Source organism: Lissotriton helveticus, chromosome 8 (genome assembly GCF_964261635.1).
Source record: "Lissotriton helveticus chromosome 8, aLisHel1.1, whole genome shotgun sequence".
Lineage (NCBI taxonomy): Eukaryota > Metazoa > Chordata > Amphibia > Caudata > Salamandridae > Lissotriton > Lissotriton helveticus.
Genome location: NC_136069.1, coordinates 1,013,659,368 through 1,013,675,780, shown reverse-complemented (window position 1 = coordinate 1,013,675,780; position 16,413 = coordinate 1,013,659,368).

Here is a 16,413-nt window from a genome sequence, read left to right as displayed (position 1 = left end):
GCTGGATCCGTTCCCTGGCCCCCTTCTTCTCTATTGAACAAGCTCACCGGGTACCAGCCCACCGCCCACCACCTGGTGCCAACCCCAGACCTTTTCTATTCCCCCTGTTTAATTACAGAGGAGCTCTATTCTTAAAGTAAAGCGGCATCTCAGAAAATTGGAAAAATTATACTCGCTTTTGTTCCCAGCCTGTCTTCACATGATGGCAGACGGGGTCTCGCACTATTTTGATTCCACAGAGGAAGCACTGGGTTTATGGCTTCCTGTACCCCCATCCACTGAAACAGCGCGACCTCGGGGCTCAACAGGGGGGCGCCGCAGCGGAAATGCTGTCCTTCACAACCTAGCTCTGCGCCGAACCTGGAGAAGGTAATTTTGGAAAGACGCCAAGCCTTACAGATAGCATCCATGATGTCAGACCGCACTCAGAGTCCGGACCCAGATGCTTATCCACCACATGGCCTTCCAGAACGGATTAAATGGTGCCACCGGATGTGACTCCCCCCAAACTGCTGAAGATCTTATCTGGATCATTGAGGACTGTCACCTGTTTAGTCTACTCTGTTATCCTTATCTCCTCCTATATTGTACTATTCATGCATATGTGAACCTCTCTTATATTACAGCAGACAGTAGCCCGGTCCTCAGGGGTGTATAGTCCATTATAGCACACAGGTGGCCTCTACATCATAATGTACTGTTGCTTATATGCACACATCACTATAGTTGGTATCTCCATATCCTGTTATCTGAGGCGCTACAACCTTGGCTTTCGCAACGTCCCCTAACGCTTCCTTCAGCCAGACGGTAAGGCTGGTACTTGCCACTATTAGTTTGTTCCTCTGCTCTAATAATTTTACATGTTATGCTTTCCCTACTTTCCCCGTTTATGACTTATTTCCCGGGAGAGCCCAGTCTCCCTTGTCGCTCTCACTCATTAATATCATTGCACACAGCACGGACCCCTGCCTATGCAGATCAGCTGCAGGCAGGGCCTTGTCCCGGTTTACGCATGACCCACACTAACATTCTCACCTGGAACATGAGGGGCATGCTTATGCCCTTGCACCACTATGCTGTATATTCCTACCTTAAACACCTGTCCACCCACATTGCACTATTGCAGGAAACCCATTTGACACTGGCTGAAGCACATAGACTCCAGCGGTGGTGGCTTGGACAAGTGTTTGCTACTGACTGCTCTTTCTATTGCAAAGGTGTATTGGTCTGGGTGAAGTCAGGCATCCCTTTTGTAGCAGATGAGGTTGTGGTTGACGCTGACTGTTGGTGTGTGTTAATACACAATCGGCTAGATGGCATCCACATGAGCTGTCTGTATGCCTATGATCTCCTCCTGTATATTGAGGACATGTGATTGATGCCTGGCACACTGGCCCGGACTTGCTGCCCTTTCTGGCCTGCAGGGCAACTGGGCCAAGTCATGCTTGTTTCTATTTACCTCTTCCTATCACGATCCTACCTTTGTCCTTAGTGGTGGTGCAGTGGTATGACAACCCTTTTCGATATTTAGGGGTTAGAGTGTACCATCAGCCAATGGACTTGTTGGAGGGAAATCTTGTGAATGCAGTCACCGGTCATTAGATCCCAGATGTTCTTCTGGCGCACACTCCCGCTGTCTTTTATGGTCGCATAGCTCTACTCAAACCGGTGGTCCTGCCCCAGTTGCTCAATTTCTTTTCACCAGCCTGCTACTATATATTCCGTCTCCCTTCTTCTGCTCCTTTGAGGGTACCCTGAGAGTTTATTTGGAACAGGTCTCTCTATAGGGTGGCACTATCTAAATTGTATTTACCCACATATCAAAGCAGGCTTGCTGTACCAAACATGGAACAGTACTACCTTGCCTCCCAGCTCCAGTGGATGGCCAGATGGAGGGCGGGGTTGCAGCTCCAAGATACTGCCACGCTATTACCGGCCTTGACCCTCACAGTGATACTCCGATATTTTCAGCCCTGCACTCACAGAAGGCCACCGGAATCATTGCTACTAGAGGTTGCACATAAGTTCTGTTGTCGTAGCCTATACATCACACTTTCCATTATCTCATATTCTCCAGCACTACCCCTGCTGGGTACACCTAGGGGTGGTAATACGTCCAGGGAGAAGTCGCAACATAATTGACATGCAGAGCTCTCTGCTTGGCTGGAAGCTGGCCTTCTCTTGTGATGGCATTAATGGAGGAGGAGGGAGTACCACAGTGGAAGTGCCTTTTGTACACGCTGTTGTTTGCAGCGCTGGGTAACAAATAGGGAGACATATCAAGGGAACTCCCAACACATCTCACTGAACAATATCTGCACTTTATGGGGAAGGTAGGAACCTCACAAAATGGTTTGCTCCTTCCCTACCTCAGCACACGGCAACACCACTCATATCTTTGAAATAACATTGGGAAGCTGATTTGGCCAGTCCGAGCACGGATAAAGCATGGCTGCCATTTTAGAAAGTTCATTCTATGTCCCTCAGAACACTTGCTTCTGCCTCATTGAATACTATATAATTCAAAAAGCTTACCTCGCCCCAGCCAAGATAAACAGGTACTTTAATCTTGCTGATGCTCATTGCCACAGATGTCACCTCCTGGACGCTGACCTCCTTCACATGTTGTAGGCCTGTCCACTTCTTACAACTTACTGGCGGCACGCAACGTCTCAATTTGCCGCACCGTATCCCACATGTGGTAGACAGGTATCTTGGTTCTCTTTCGCAGGTGTAAGGGGCACAAGGTCACTTCCCGCTGCTATGATTTAGGGCTGATGGCAGCCAAACATTTACTTACTAGGCGCTGGAGGTCCCCTGAGCCTCCTCCTCTGATAGCCTGGAGATAATCGCTCTTGGTATGGGCCCAGGTTGAAAGTATTGAGTTACATAAGGAAGACACCCTAGCACTATGTAAGATCCATATATCTTCTAACTGGGACACTATACTACATGACTTTCAAAGCAAACAGCACCCAGACTCTAACCACTCAGTTACCGTAGGAGAGGCAGATGTAGTGCCCTAACCTAATGCGTTGCAAACGCAAGGAGAGGCAATAACACCATGCTCGCTCCTCACACAGTACAGGATTTATTGGACTCGCCAATGGGTAGTGTGTAAGCTATTGCTTCCTTTGGGGGATTGGGAGAGATGAAGTGGGCTGGGAAGACCCGTGTTGGGCAGAGTTGTCCCTTAGCTTTTGTCTATCTCTCTCACCCTCTTGATTCTTCCTGATGCTCACATTGGTTGCTGACTTTATTGCGCATTTCTGCCTAAGCAACAGCCACATGTCATAGGCCCTGCAGCAGGTACTACATGAGTGTCTATGCCTACAGCCTTTTAATCTGTCTCTATGCAAGCTCATTGCGGCATGTGCTTCTTCTATATATGACGTACTTTGTACTACATGCCTCAACATGTTTTCTCGTGTAATTTTGATGTATATTTGGCAATATTACTGGTCCTGACATGTAAACCCACTGCCCTTACCATGTTGTTTTTTTTGTAAATCAATAAAATAGATACTTACCTTGATTCATTTCAGACTAACACCATCTGCTTAGAATTTCCCCCACCATATTTTGATGGTTTATTTTGGAAAGGGAAGTTCCTTTATGGACCCTATACTACCTCTGTTTTATATTATGTATGTTCTAATGATCTGCATTCAATTGCACCATTGGGGCTACCTGCCCCAGTGTCATTCAAGGCAGAGGAGGAGCCCTGCTATGAGCCCACCTGTTTCTGGCATGCCAAGTGCTCATAAGCACACTGTGAGTCCTGTGGTGCGGGAGCCACGTTCAATGTTATCAGTGGGTCTACCTGTCTCACCATCATTCAGGACGTAGGAGGAGCCCTGCAATGAGCACCACCTATTTCTGGACTTCCAAGCGCTCATAAGCACACTGTGAGTTCTGCAGTGCGGGACACTCCCAGGCAAAGGGCGGGCATGTCATCGCAAGGAAGAGGCTGGGCTGGTTCACCCCCCTTGATTCACATTACATACATCTATCATCAGTAAGCGGTGAGTGCCTTTGCCTGAGTCAAAACAGGCCAAGAACTAGGAAGGTGCAAGTGGTGAAATGAAAGCTACCGGAGGATAGGGAAGCTTCTCAACAAAAAAGAACACAGCACCACCCTTGATTCCTTCCTGGTACATGCTGTCCATGTTATTGATAAAAAAATACCTCTAGTGGAAGGGTGTTTATCTCTTGAAATGGTTGAGTCACCTGCGAGACTTATGAGGCTCCCTAGTGGCATGGCAGTTTCCTCTACTGAAAGTGGCCCCATGATTGAGCTGCCCGACCAAAAAACTTTCAGGCCCATAATACTAATTCCTATGCAATGCTGACCCCTGAACTATCGGTGTGGATGGGCCCCCTTCAAAGAACAAAAAACCAAGCACACAGGTCAACATAGGGTCCCTAGAACCACGAGGGCTGTAAATGCTCATAGTGTTGATGCCAATACGCCTGCTCAAACTCCATTGCCCAAGCTAGATAAATGTCCCTCTTCCGGAACCTTTGACCTTGCGCCTAAACTGGATTTGGATTTTATATTTAGTAAATTCCAACATATGCTGACAGTAAGCATATCTCTGCTCCTGGACAGACTTACCGGAAGACGCAGTGTCCATGTACTTAATCTCACATGACAGAACGAGAGCAAGTAGGCCATCTCATCCAGGACATGGCAGGGAATGATCGTACACCATACAGCTCAAATCCTGCTCTTCTCAGATTGACCAATCCGCCTCTTTAATATCACTACTCTTTCGGCCAACAAAAGGGAACCTGGTGGCTTGGTTGAGGGATACTAGTGTGAGGCCATTCCATGAGGCCCCAATGTTGCATCTGGCATATCAACCAAAAAGGGACTCGCTGGCATGGAAGGGGGGCACCAGTACGTGGGCACTACTAGGGGCCCCAGCTCCACATCTGGTGAACTGGCTAAAGCCACTGTGAGGCCACAACCACATCCCAACCAGGTAATTCTGGATCTCCCCCAATTGTTGTCCCTACGTGACCATACTGACTGATGTCCATCAAGTGAGCCATGACAAAGTGGAATACACCAAGCAGCTGAAGAACAAAATCTACCATTGGCTGTCAAGAATTACGGACTTTAGGAAAAACAAATTCCAGGACATTTTGTGTGTCAGAAGGGTGGGGTGGGTTGGGCATAAACCCAAAACACATAAGTGGCGACTAAATTGTAGTGAACTGCAAATACTCTACTCTTGCTAAGCGCCTAATTAATTGTGGCAGTAGGCGCTATTGTGAGGGTGCTGGGTCCGGTATAAGCATTGCTCCACTGGTGTACTTTTATAAGCACTTTTCCCCTTTCCATCTAAAAGCCATGCCTGGTGGAGGTTTTGTCCGAGGTAAGGCCATAGAGCAGTGTAAAATGACAGTTCCAGTCCACAATAGGTTCCAGCCACTTTCGAATCTTAATAATATAGATTGATGCAGAAGGGTTTATATATCTATCATGTGCCAGCCCAAGCAGAGATCCTACAAGTGACACATGATTGTGACAAGGATAGGAATAATCTCCTTTAATGGCATTTGCACAAGAGCCAGGTGGTTTACTCGCACCCTTATTCCTATTGAATTTCCAGATTAGGGTAAACATTATTTCAATATTATGCACTCCATCCAACTCTTTCCTAGTTCAACCATACCTACCATCTCCCCGAATGTGTGGCACCCTTTTAAAAGGCCTGGAGTCGCCTTTATTGCGACTATCTAAGTATATATTGAGTCTGAAGGGGAAAATGATGGATCCCATGTGGGAAATGTTTATCAATTCTCATGATATTATATTGCAAGAAACATGGGTGGTGGAAAAAATCCTTAGATTGGGCTACTTAAATTTTAGCTTTGAAGCCGTGCCAGCTAGAGCCAGTCTCCCATCTGGCGGTCTTATTGTTTGGGTAAAAAATTTCCCAGACTTAACTATAAAAAGGCTGGACATTCATAGTAATTATATTTTGGAATCGTCCCTTAGGGTTGGAACTGGTTGCAACATTGACCTGTATAATGTTTGCAACTGCTCTGTAACAAAGAATCCCCTGCATTACATCTACTCACTCAGCCCCTTGATAACAGGGCAGATAGTCTCACAGTTATAATTGTGGGTGACTTCAACACCACCTTTGAGCCGCTGAATGGCATGTCCTCCCTTCTTTGCCCAGAAGATGAGCCAGAGGCATTCCGTCATTGGAGAGTGAACCACTGACCTTGTGGTCAGTGGCAGCCATGCACCTTTTGTCCTTAATCCTTAACTATGGCTTACGTACATGTAACAGGAGGTTTCCATCTGATACTAGGTGCATCAACTCATTTTCCCGCAACTCCACACAAGCACAATTTACAGTTTTTCTGGATCTTGACCTCTGGCACATGGCAGTTGATTTTGAAATCTTCATATGTAATGACAGTGATCACAATGCACTGAGGTTTACCCTGGGTAGTCACTTTTTGAGGAATTCCACAGTATTGGGTGATAATTCAGAAGCAATCACAAACCTTAACAACAACAGGAAATCGATAAAATGGTCCAAGTTGTGTCTTGACGTGTGATTTACAACAGGGATTTATGAGGACTTTAACGTTATCCTTAAACCACTGACTGAACATCCCTGTGAAGTATTTCTATTCCCGGATTTGTTATGCAAACTGCTACAGCGTCACCAAGTTTGGAGGTTTCTCATTTGCTTCCGCCTGGTAGAGAGTCTAGGTGGATGGAGATGTGTTGCTGGAATATCTTTACGTCAACTAGTTCGGCCTTGAAGTCGTTGAATACATCTTGTCTCTTAGGAAGGGCTTTCTATACTTTGTAGGATTCTATCAACCAACTGCTTCCTTCCCTCCCTGAAGGGTCGGGGCTGAACTCTTTCAGCTTGTGCAGGATGGCTGTAAGATGGCAAAGTTAAATATGAAATCAGCGATGGACACAACAGATTCTATTGGCAGAGCTATGGCTCAATCAATTGCTCTCTGTAGGCACTCTTGGTTGTGGGAGTTAAGATATCCTGATAATGTTTGGGAGAGTTTGAAAGACTTGCCCTTTAATTGAGCCTGTTTATTTGACGGCTATGCTGGTTCTGCAGTGTGCCGCTTCATTGCTGGCCTTTTGTATATTGGTATTGTATATTGTGTATTTTTGCCAAACCTCTCATTTCAGAGTGTTTTTTTGGTATACGGTGTATACATGATAAAATGTGCTGCTGTGTTTCATATATTCTCTTGGATCACAGGTGTTGTATGTACCTGTTGTTGACAAGGATTTAGTATATAGGATATTTGGCACTGCACTGTTAGGTGCGTAACCTTTTTTCAAAGTTATTGGAAAGCGCTTTTTGGAACTGGTTTTGCAGCTCTAGTTAGTTCTTATGTATACAGAGTATACATGACTGCATTATTTGTGTTACACATTTATGTGTTAAAAAAAAAAGGGAGAGAAAAGAAAACTGTTTTAATCAAAGATTCGGTTGATTTTCCCTTCTCGCGTACCATGGTGTTTGAACTTTTTCGGGGCTCGAAATTGTGTTCAGGTTGTCGAACTATGGCACTGAAGGTCGTACGGAGGCAAGCTTCATACGTTTTTGCAGTCTGGTAGTAGTTATTAGCCAGTGAAATTCTATGAATTGCTGGGTCAATCGGAGTATCTAGTGACAAGGTATTCTCGTTCATTTTTCCCTTGGGGAAATCGTTCTGAAAGTCCTGTTTTGGGATTTTATCAGGGCAGTTTTTTCTCTGATTCTTTATTGTTATGAACAATGCAGATTATATGACTTTTATCATGCATTTGACCCTTTTTGGTCATCAAGTGTTCTTGCCTCTTTTGGGGACAGAGGTTAATATCTGCCGTCTGACAGATTGTTCTTCAGGGGTTTTCAACACTTTTCCTTCAAGGGACGATTCTCTTGGACCTTTAAGGTTGTTTTTTATTTATTTGTTCTGTGACAGTGATTATAGATTCTTTTTTTTTTTTAAATACTTTATTCGAAAAAATATTTCATAAAAGTACAAGTATTCAACATACGAAATACATAAAACAATGTTACAAATTTTACAGATCCATAAGCGTTAAAAGGGCATGGTGAACGGTTCTTACTTAAAGAAATAATCAAACATCGGGTAACAGTTTCGACCTGATGAACCAAGCATTCGCCACATATTTGGCTACCCCACAAACAATATACATTGAAGAAGCATTGGTTAGAATGACACGCATAGCTGATCTGTGGTCCCTAACCCCAAGCTCCCTACAAACAGGTTTCAGCCATTTTGCTCTCGGCTGTTTGTATGCAGCACATGCAAACAAAAAATGGCCCAGCGATTCTTTCGGGCAAGAGCAACCTGGGCATTTTAGGTCAATTCCTCTCCATCCCTTCCACCCTTCCTTAAATGAATTAAGGGGTAAAATGCCATATCTTAGTTTCAGAAACAAAGTTCTGTCACGGGGGGCCTGGATGAAGTCCAAAAATGGCTCTAACTTTCTCAGGGGCTTGTGGTCAAGGAAAGTATTAGTCAAGGGGCCCCAATTTGGATTCCTAGATTCCTTTGCCACAACCCAATCCCAATAAAGTTTTTTAACTGTTAGTTTAGGCGGGGGAGTTTGGGAAATCCAACAATCCCCTAACCCTATAGATATAATCCTGTGTTAACTGTACCTATCATAGGTAAATTGGAATATTCCCCAGGGGTAACTGACTTTTCTCTAATACCAAGACGTCCAGAGAACTGGGATGGGAGTTCCGTGGTTTCAACTAGAACCCGAGATTCAATTCCTTCTCTACCTTCGCTAATGAGGCCTGTAGTGACTGTTCCTTCCGAGGCCAATTTAGGTTGTTCCCCAGAGGTAACCAGCACCTCCCTGCTTCCAAATCGCCCAAAAGACTGGATTGGGAGTCAATCGACTCCTTCCAGACCATTGAAGCGATTGTAACACGGAATAGGATAATTAAGCTGGGGGCCCAACCATCCCTCATTTAACCGGTTACCACCAATTGGAGGCCTCCCTGCCCCTCTTCGTATTACATTCCAGCCTCCGTTTTCATCCCCTCCCCAATTATAAGGGTGTTGCCTTCCATGTTGTTCGGGTCTCATCCTACCACTGTCATGAATGGGGGCCCTCAACCAGCTCCACCTATTATCATAATTTTCCGAGGACATATAAAAATATGACAGAGGTTTAACATTGATCGCCGAATCGTTATTACATCGGGACCCACAGCAAAAATACTCTACTAATCGTGGGTCTTCAAATGTAATCACAATACAGTCACCCTGAAGATTTTTCTTTTTATCTCCTACCCAAGGCGCTCTCTCCACCATAAGCATTTTATTATTGATATTAGGAGGAGGGGAAAATTTCTATCCAGCCAATAGCAAACTTTGTTTTTAAGTGCCCAAAAGGGTTCAGAAGTAGCTGGTGCAAGTTCTGGAACGCCCGTTAGAACTATCACAAACGGGCAGGCGTCAGGGGGTAAACTAATATTCCGCCGTGCCCTTGATGTCTCCGGCTGCGATGTTGGGGGATTAACAGCTGGGACAGTTTAACCTGCTGTTTTCTGGGGTTTTGTGGCAGCAGTAGGAGCTGGCTGAGTAGAAACATCTTTGCTAACCTTATGGACGGTAGTTGTGGGGGGGGCATTTCTTAGAGGTAGGGTTAGGTCCTACAGAGTGAGTCTTAACCACAGGTAAAAAGTTACCAGTTGAAACTGGAGTGTTCGAGGTCCCTTGTGTGATGTTTTCCCCCTTAGAGTTTAGTTCCTTGCATATGGTCTGACATGTAGATTCTATTAAAAGCCAAGCTCTTGTTCTGCTATTCCTACATACATTTGGTCAGTTGTTAGTTTTGACCGGCTAGTTCTCTTTGAGAACTTTGGTAGGATTAGTTTGCAGACCCTCCTCTAGTGAGGTATAGCTATGGTATTTTATTCAAAGTTAAGGAATCTGCGTCTAGATGTCTCTATCAGATGTAAAAGTTACTTACCTTCTATAACGCTATATCTGTGTGAGGTTTTGGGCGGGAAGCGGCGCAGAAGATAGGGGCAAGAGACGTACTCTCGGTAACTGAGGCTTTATTAAGGCAAAGAGTTGGTCAGTACAACTATTCCTGTTCAGATGTCTTCGTGGGGACCGGCTCCGGCTTCTCCGACGATGAGGGGCTTTCTCCTTCTTCCGGCTCCCTTCCGGTCCTCTGGATGGAGCTTCTTCCTCCTCGGAGTCCGTCCCGGCAGGCGGAGTGGCTCTCCAGCATTCCCCAGGGAGAGAAGAGAGGGAAAAAGGCGTCAGGCGTCTGTCCAACTAGCGGCACATACAGGGCAGGGAGTGAAGGGATCACCGGTGCTATTTACATTCCGTGCTAACACGTGCAAGGTGGGGGGGGGTGTTTCATGCACCAGCAAGGGTACCGGGAAAGTTACACGTCCCGTGGAGGCGTACCTAGCGTACGTGGTCTTCCCACCCAACCCCTGAACCGGTTACGCACCTGGTTGAGCCACGCACCTCCCCTGGGTGAGTGGCTGGGCGGATCACGGGAACGGTGGCCTCCCGGCTCAGCTATGTTGGATGCAGGCGTCGAGTCGGCGTCGTCCCTGTTTCTGGATACCTCTTCCAGCGGGCGGTCTGAAGACCAACGCCGAGCCTCTTCTCCAGTACTCTCTGGTCGGCTCCCGGTGATGTCAAAGTCGATTCCTGCTCGCTTTTCCTGGCGCACAATCTTCACGGCCTCAGCTCCCTCCTCGCTCCGATCCGCTCTCCACTCTTCCGACCTCCAGGTAAACAAACACACCTGAAAGTCGGCGGGGTCTCCTTTTGACGGACAGGTCTGATAAGATGGCTCCTCCCACTCGGTATCTTCACCAGATTTAAAGGGCCAGTCCAGGGCGTCCGCTTCATTCAAGCCGGCACCCAGGTCCTGTGATGCAGGGAGAGAGAGGGGGGGGGGTGGTACAAGAGTTAGTTTATGCCTCCCTGTGGGGGGGCCACGGCCTCCTGGGAGATCGCCCCCGGGAGATGGCTGAGTCGGGGTGCAGTTCGATGCCCTCCGGTACACCCCGTTACAATCTGGTAGAGACAAAGTCTAGCCGCAGATTCATTTAATGCTCTGCCCATCCTCCCCACTCTGTGAATGACCTTTGAGGTAAAAGTTATACCCACTTCAGTACTGGGTTTAAATACTTGTTATCACTATCTCAATCTGTGTTGGGGCTATAGAAACCGTTTGGCTTGGCCACTTAGTTTTTGTGTAGATGTTGCAACACCATCCATTTTCAAATGGGCGTGGTTGGTAGAGTGGGGGTGGGTTTCTATTTCACTCTGGATGACACACCAGTAAGCAGTGTTAATTTATTTGTTCTTTCTATGAAAGTCTTCTTGGTTTTATCATACCTTGACATTGGTACTGTCAATATATCACATAATGGTGTGGTTTAACAAACAGCCTGGTGTTGTTGTTGTAGGTTGTGTTTGGCTATTGCCATACCGTTTATTAGCATTGATGAATGGTCTATAGAGTGTATGGTCTCTTCACTCATATGGGGTTATTCACCAGGGTGCAGGTTTCATGTAGCCCCGTGTTTCATTGATTTTAGTGGAGATTTCTTTAAAATCCATGTCTGGTATTAACATACCATTTGATGTTTCTTCTTTATTAATGTTTCAAAGATTTTTGTCCTTTTTTGGCACACTGTTTGAACAACCAGTTTCTGTAGTGGCTCTACATTCTGGTGCGGAAGGTTTCACAGAATAAACTGATGTCTGTTCCCCGGAGGGGACTTATAAGGCTTCACTGACGTCATATCCGGAGACTACGTCACTGTGGAGCTGTACTACGCCATCGCCAGGCTCGCAGAGGTACTGCTAAATAATTTCCGGATCCAGTCTGGCGCCTGGGGAGAATTCAAAGTTAAGGAATCTGTGGCTAGACTGTGTCTCTACCAGATATAGCGTTACCGAAGGTAAGTATCTTTTGCGTCTGGAAAATTGAGCTTTATTCGGTCTAATGAAAAATTGAACATAAAAGTATATAAAAATATTGCACATAGCTGTGATCACACATAAAGAATGCAAAATAATCTTACATATAAACAGTTTAAAAAAAGATATGTGCTAATAAACAGCTTTAAATTCCACAGTGCATCAAAGAACCATACGTAAAATATGGAGGAAGTGCTATGCCACTCTGCATGTACGATTCTGAGTTAATTATCCTATCATGATTTTTCTAGCCCTAATATCAGCTTTCAAAAAAGTGCAGACACAGTAAATAGTTTCAGATAAGCTTAAGTATTGTAAGTGGAAGAGAGCTGGCCTACAACTTCGGAGACCTAGCCTCCGTAACAGTGGTGTCAGAAAGTGCTTTCTTGCTAAACTGCAATTTGCAAAAGAACATAAAGTGCAATACTGATTGTGCAGAGTGATTGTCTCAGGGGCAGGTGGATACTATGTTTCCCTCTAGGTCTAGAAATATGTTAAAAAATAAGGACCAATGTATTAATCCTGCTCTGAAGCAAAAAAGAAGTGACCGCTCCCATCTTGACAAATCCAAGGATAAGTACAGGGGAGATTCCTCTGCGTAGAAAAGACTACAATAATTCATGACCGAGGGTTTTGCTAACACAATTTTCAATCTTGTGTTTGCGCTATAACCCTTAAATAATATGTTCACCTCCTCCCTTGCATTTTTGGGTCTACAGCTGGGATCAGTGAACCAGGCAGATAGACCCAGGGATCCAAGGGTAATCCCGTATGTAGCATAACCAAGGCAATGAGTACGCCTTGTCCAACGTTAAGCAGTTAAGTATGATATCCTTACAAAGCTTAGCTACTGTATTCAGCCATATGAAACCTATATTAAATCTGGTGCCAGTTGAATCTTATCTGCTATAAGTACCTGTTTTTATTCAAAGTGGGTAATAAGGCTAGAGGTGGACGTTATTAGACTCTGCATCCATCGCAAAAAACGGTTTTCCTCGATCTGCAAATTACTTTTACTAAAACCCCAAACTCCTGCACCATAAGTAGCTTTGCTAATGCACTTCAAATTATATACCTTCAGATAGGTAGCAGCTGTCCCCCTACTATCTTGTCTAATTAACTTACAGATTGTACTGGCAGTTTTCTTAATTTAAGGGTAGCCTGGGCAAGATGGAAGTTCCATAACCCTGAATAACTAGAAGTTAACCCTAGATTACAAAAGTTGTCAATGCTCGTCAGTTCATGCCCGTTGATACTAATTTTATTTCACTTCAGTGTGCTTGGACCACACGGCATAATATGTGACTTTATATATTTAGTTTTTAGGTTCATGTTTTGCATAAACGAAGCAAAGCAGTCTACCTGATGTGTCAGCTCATTTGGAGTGAGGGATAGCAATATCTCGTCGCCGCCATACAACAGCACCGGAATTGGGGGAACCTGTAATTCTAGGTATGTCTGAATGGGAGGAGGATAAGTTAACTGTTAAATCGTTAATCTTTAAAACAAATAATAAAGGTGCAAATATACACCACTGCCTTACACCACCCTCTAGTGGAAAATTGGAGGAGAGCTCACCATGGGAGTTTAAGCGGACTCTAGCTGAAAGATCTAAATGTAGGGAATACAAAATAAATTCCAGAGGGGGGGTTCATGCCTTGTTCCAACAGCATCAACCAAAGTTTGGTTCTGTCCACAGAATCAAAGACAGTGGACAGATCCATAAAAACCAAGTAAATAGGAGGACTCCTGGCCTTGGTATATTTACAAATTACCAGGGCCAGGTTCAAACATTGTTGATTAGTCCCAATTTCAGACGGAAACCAAACTGAAAGGGGGAGAGTATGTCCTTGTCTGCTGCCCACTTGGCCAAACGGTCATAGATGACTCTTCCAATTACTTTAATGGTGCTGTTGAGGAGGGAAATTGGTCAATAGCACTTCGGCGACATACGATCCCCCTTTTTAAATATAGAAATTATTTTTGTGGTGGTCCATAAGAAATGAATATTAACTGATAAACAAGTATTAAATGTATTAGTGATAAGAGGACCCCATATCTCAGGCATGGCTTTCAGCAGGTCTGTTGGTACCCCGTCTGGGTCTGGAGCTTTCCCTCTCTTACTATGGTGGATGGTCGACTCCACTTCCTACAAAGTTAATAAAAGTGGAGGGGAGTTCCACAAACTACACAGAACAGCTGCCTTAATTGGGGCGTCCTCAATGTAATAGATACAAGAAAGTGGGTCCACTCCCAAAATATTATTTTGCAAAAGAGGGTTGACAGGGGAGTTCCTAGATCTAATTTGTTTTACTAAGGCCCAGAAAGTTTTACTGTCCTTTCATCTGGAAGCATTTTCCAAAAGCTCCCAATCATGTATGTATAATTCCCTCTTCCAGTTTGTGAGTACAGTTTTAAACTCAATAAGTGCCAGGGAGATTTCACTCCTTATCCTGGGGTATGCGTTTAATACTTTCCTCAGCTTTCGATTTGCCTGGGAACAGGCCCCTTCACACCATCTCGGGTCCTCGTTCGATGTGCAAATTGGCTTTAACATGGACTACCTGATTGTGCGCATTAAAATGTTATAATGTAAAGCCATCGAGTCTTGTTTGCTCTCCGCTAGACACAGGAGGAATTTGTCGAGATGTGACTTAAGTTCGGCTGCAAGTGAGTCTTTGGGATCTTCCAGGTGCCAAATTTATCTTAAGCAATCTGAGGAGTGTTGTGGAACGGAGACTAAATTACTATTAGGTGGCAATATGTGTCACTAGTGGTTTATCAATCCTAAGTGTTTTGCAAGCAGTATTAGATGTTGAAACTGGCTCTAACCGGTAAATCAGTCCAATTCAGAGAGTGCATCAAATCTGTTAGATGTTGGTACAGAGTACGGTATGGAAGATGCATGCAGAGGAACCTGAACTAGTGCCAGTGCATTAAAGAATGGTATACAGACTATATCTGGATGTTTAAAATTGCCTAAATGCATGTTATTGACCCCATGGGAAAAGGCTGGACTTATGTCCTGTGCGCTGCTAATTGCAGGTAAGCTATAAGGACTCTGCCTAAAATGGGAAAAAGGTCTGTAAAAGAAGCCTAGCGGGACCAGAGTGATGGAGGTTCTTGACAGAAAACTAGATCCAATATTAATAACAGATGTTGTACCAGATTTGGGGAACTAAATTTAATCACAATACAATTACCCAGGAGTTCAGGTGGATTTGGCCCAATCCATGTACATCTCCTTCCATGCAAGATGTCTCTAGTGTGAAAAAACGGCATATCTCTATTTCGCGCTAGCCAATGTAAGGTTTTATTAAAGAGTTGATTGTATGTTTCGCACTGGTCAGAATTCGGTGGGGGTACCCTATCAAGACAGCCACATATGGGCACAGGGGCGTAACACAGGCCCCTGCAGCCCCCGCGGTGCGGAGGGGCCCTCACCCTCCAGTGGGCCCCGTCAGCTCCGTACTTCTGCTGGGGAGCTCTAGATTGAGTCCGGAGGGGGCCCCTTTACTTACCCTGCAGGGGGGCCCCCTCTAGGTTCGTTACGCCACTGTACGGGCATGCAGCTGGAGGAAAAATAATAACTGGTAGTTGTGCCCGTCTCTGTGGCTGTGCTGGGAAAGCTTTACTTACTGTTTCCTTTGAAGTAATAGAACAATTTGGAGTAAAAATAGGCAAATGAACAAATTTCTGCCTACGTGAAATATGTTTGTTACATAAATGATCTGTGTGGGCTGTATGTGATGATAGATTACTGGAAGCAAGTGTTATATGTTATGTTATTGGGGTTTTGTAAAGCGCATGAATCACCCAGGGGCATCTCCGCGCTAACCTAGTCCAATTACCGAGTGCAATGAAAGGCCAAGAGAAAAAATCAGTATAAGAAAGCCTTCAGCTGTTTTCTGAAGGTCAGGTAAGAAGGGGCCTTCCGAAGTCCTTCTGGCAGGGAGTTCCAGTATTTAGGACCTACATATGAAAAGGCTTTACCTCCCAGGCAGTTCCGTTTAATCCGGGGGGTGGCTAACAGGGCCTTACTGTTAGATCTTAAATTACAGCGTGAAGTCTGTCTACAGCGTCTATTTTGTAGATACTTTGGGCCGGTGTCCATCAGAGCTTTAAAAACTAAACAGCACGTTTTAAAGAAGGATCTCTTTTTAACTGGCAGCCAATGGAGTTCCTTCAATAAAGGGAGCGATGGTGTGCCAGGGGGACGGTTCAAGACCATCCGAGCGGCAGTATTTTGGATTACTTGGAGCTTTGCTAGGTGTGTATCACCTACTTCTGCCAGCAAAGCGTTCCCATAATCCAGCCGGCTGATCACTAAGGCCTGTACTACCGTTCTACGGTGGCTCACGGGAAGATATGGAATAATTTTCCGCAGCAGCCGAAGGCTATAATAACAGGAACTCATGA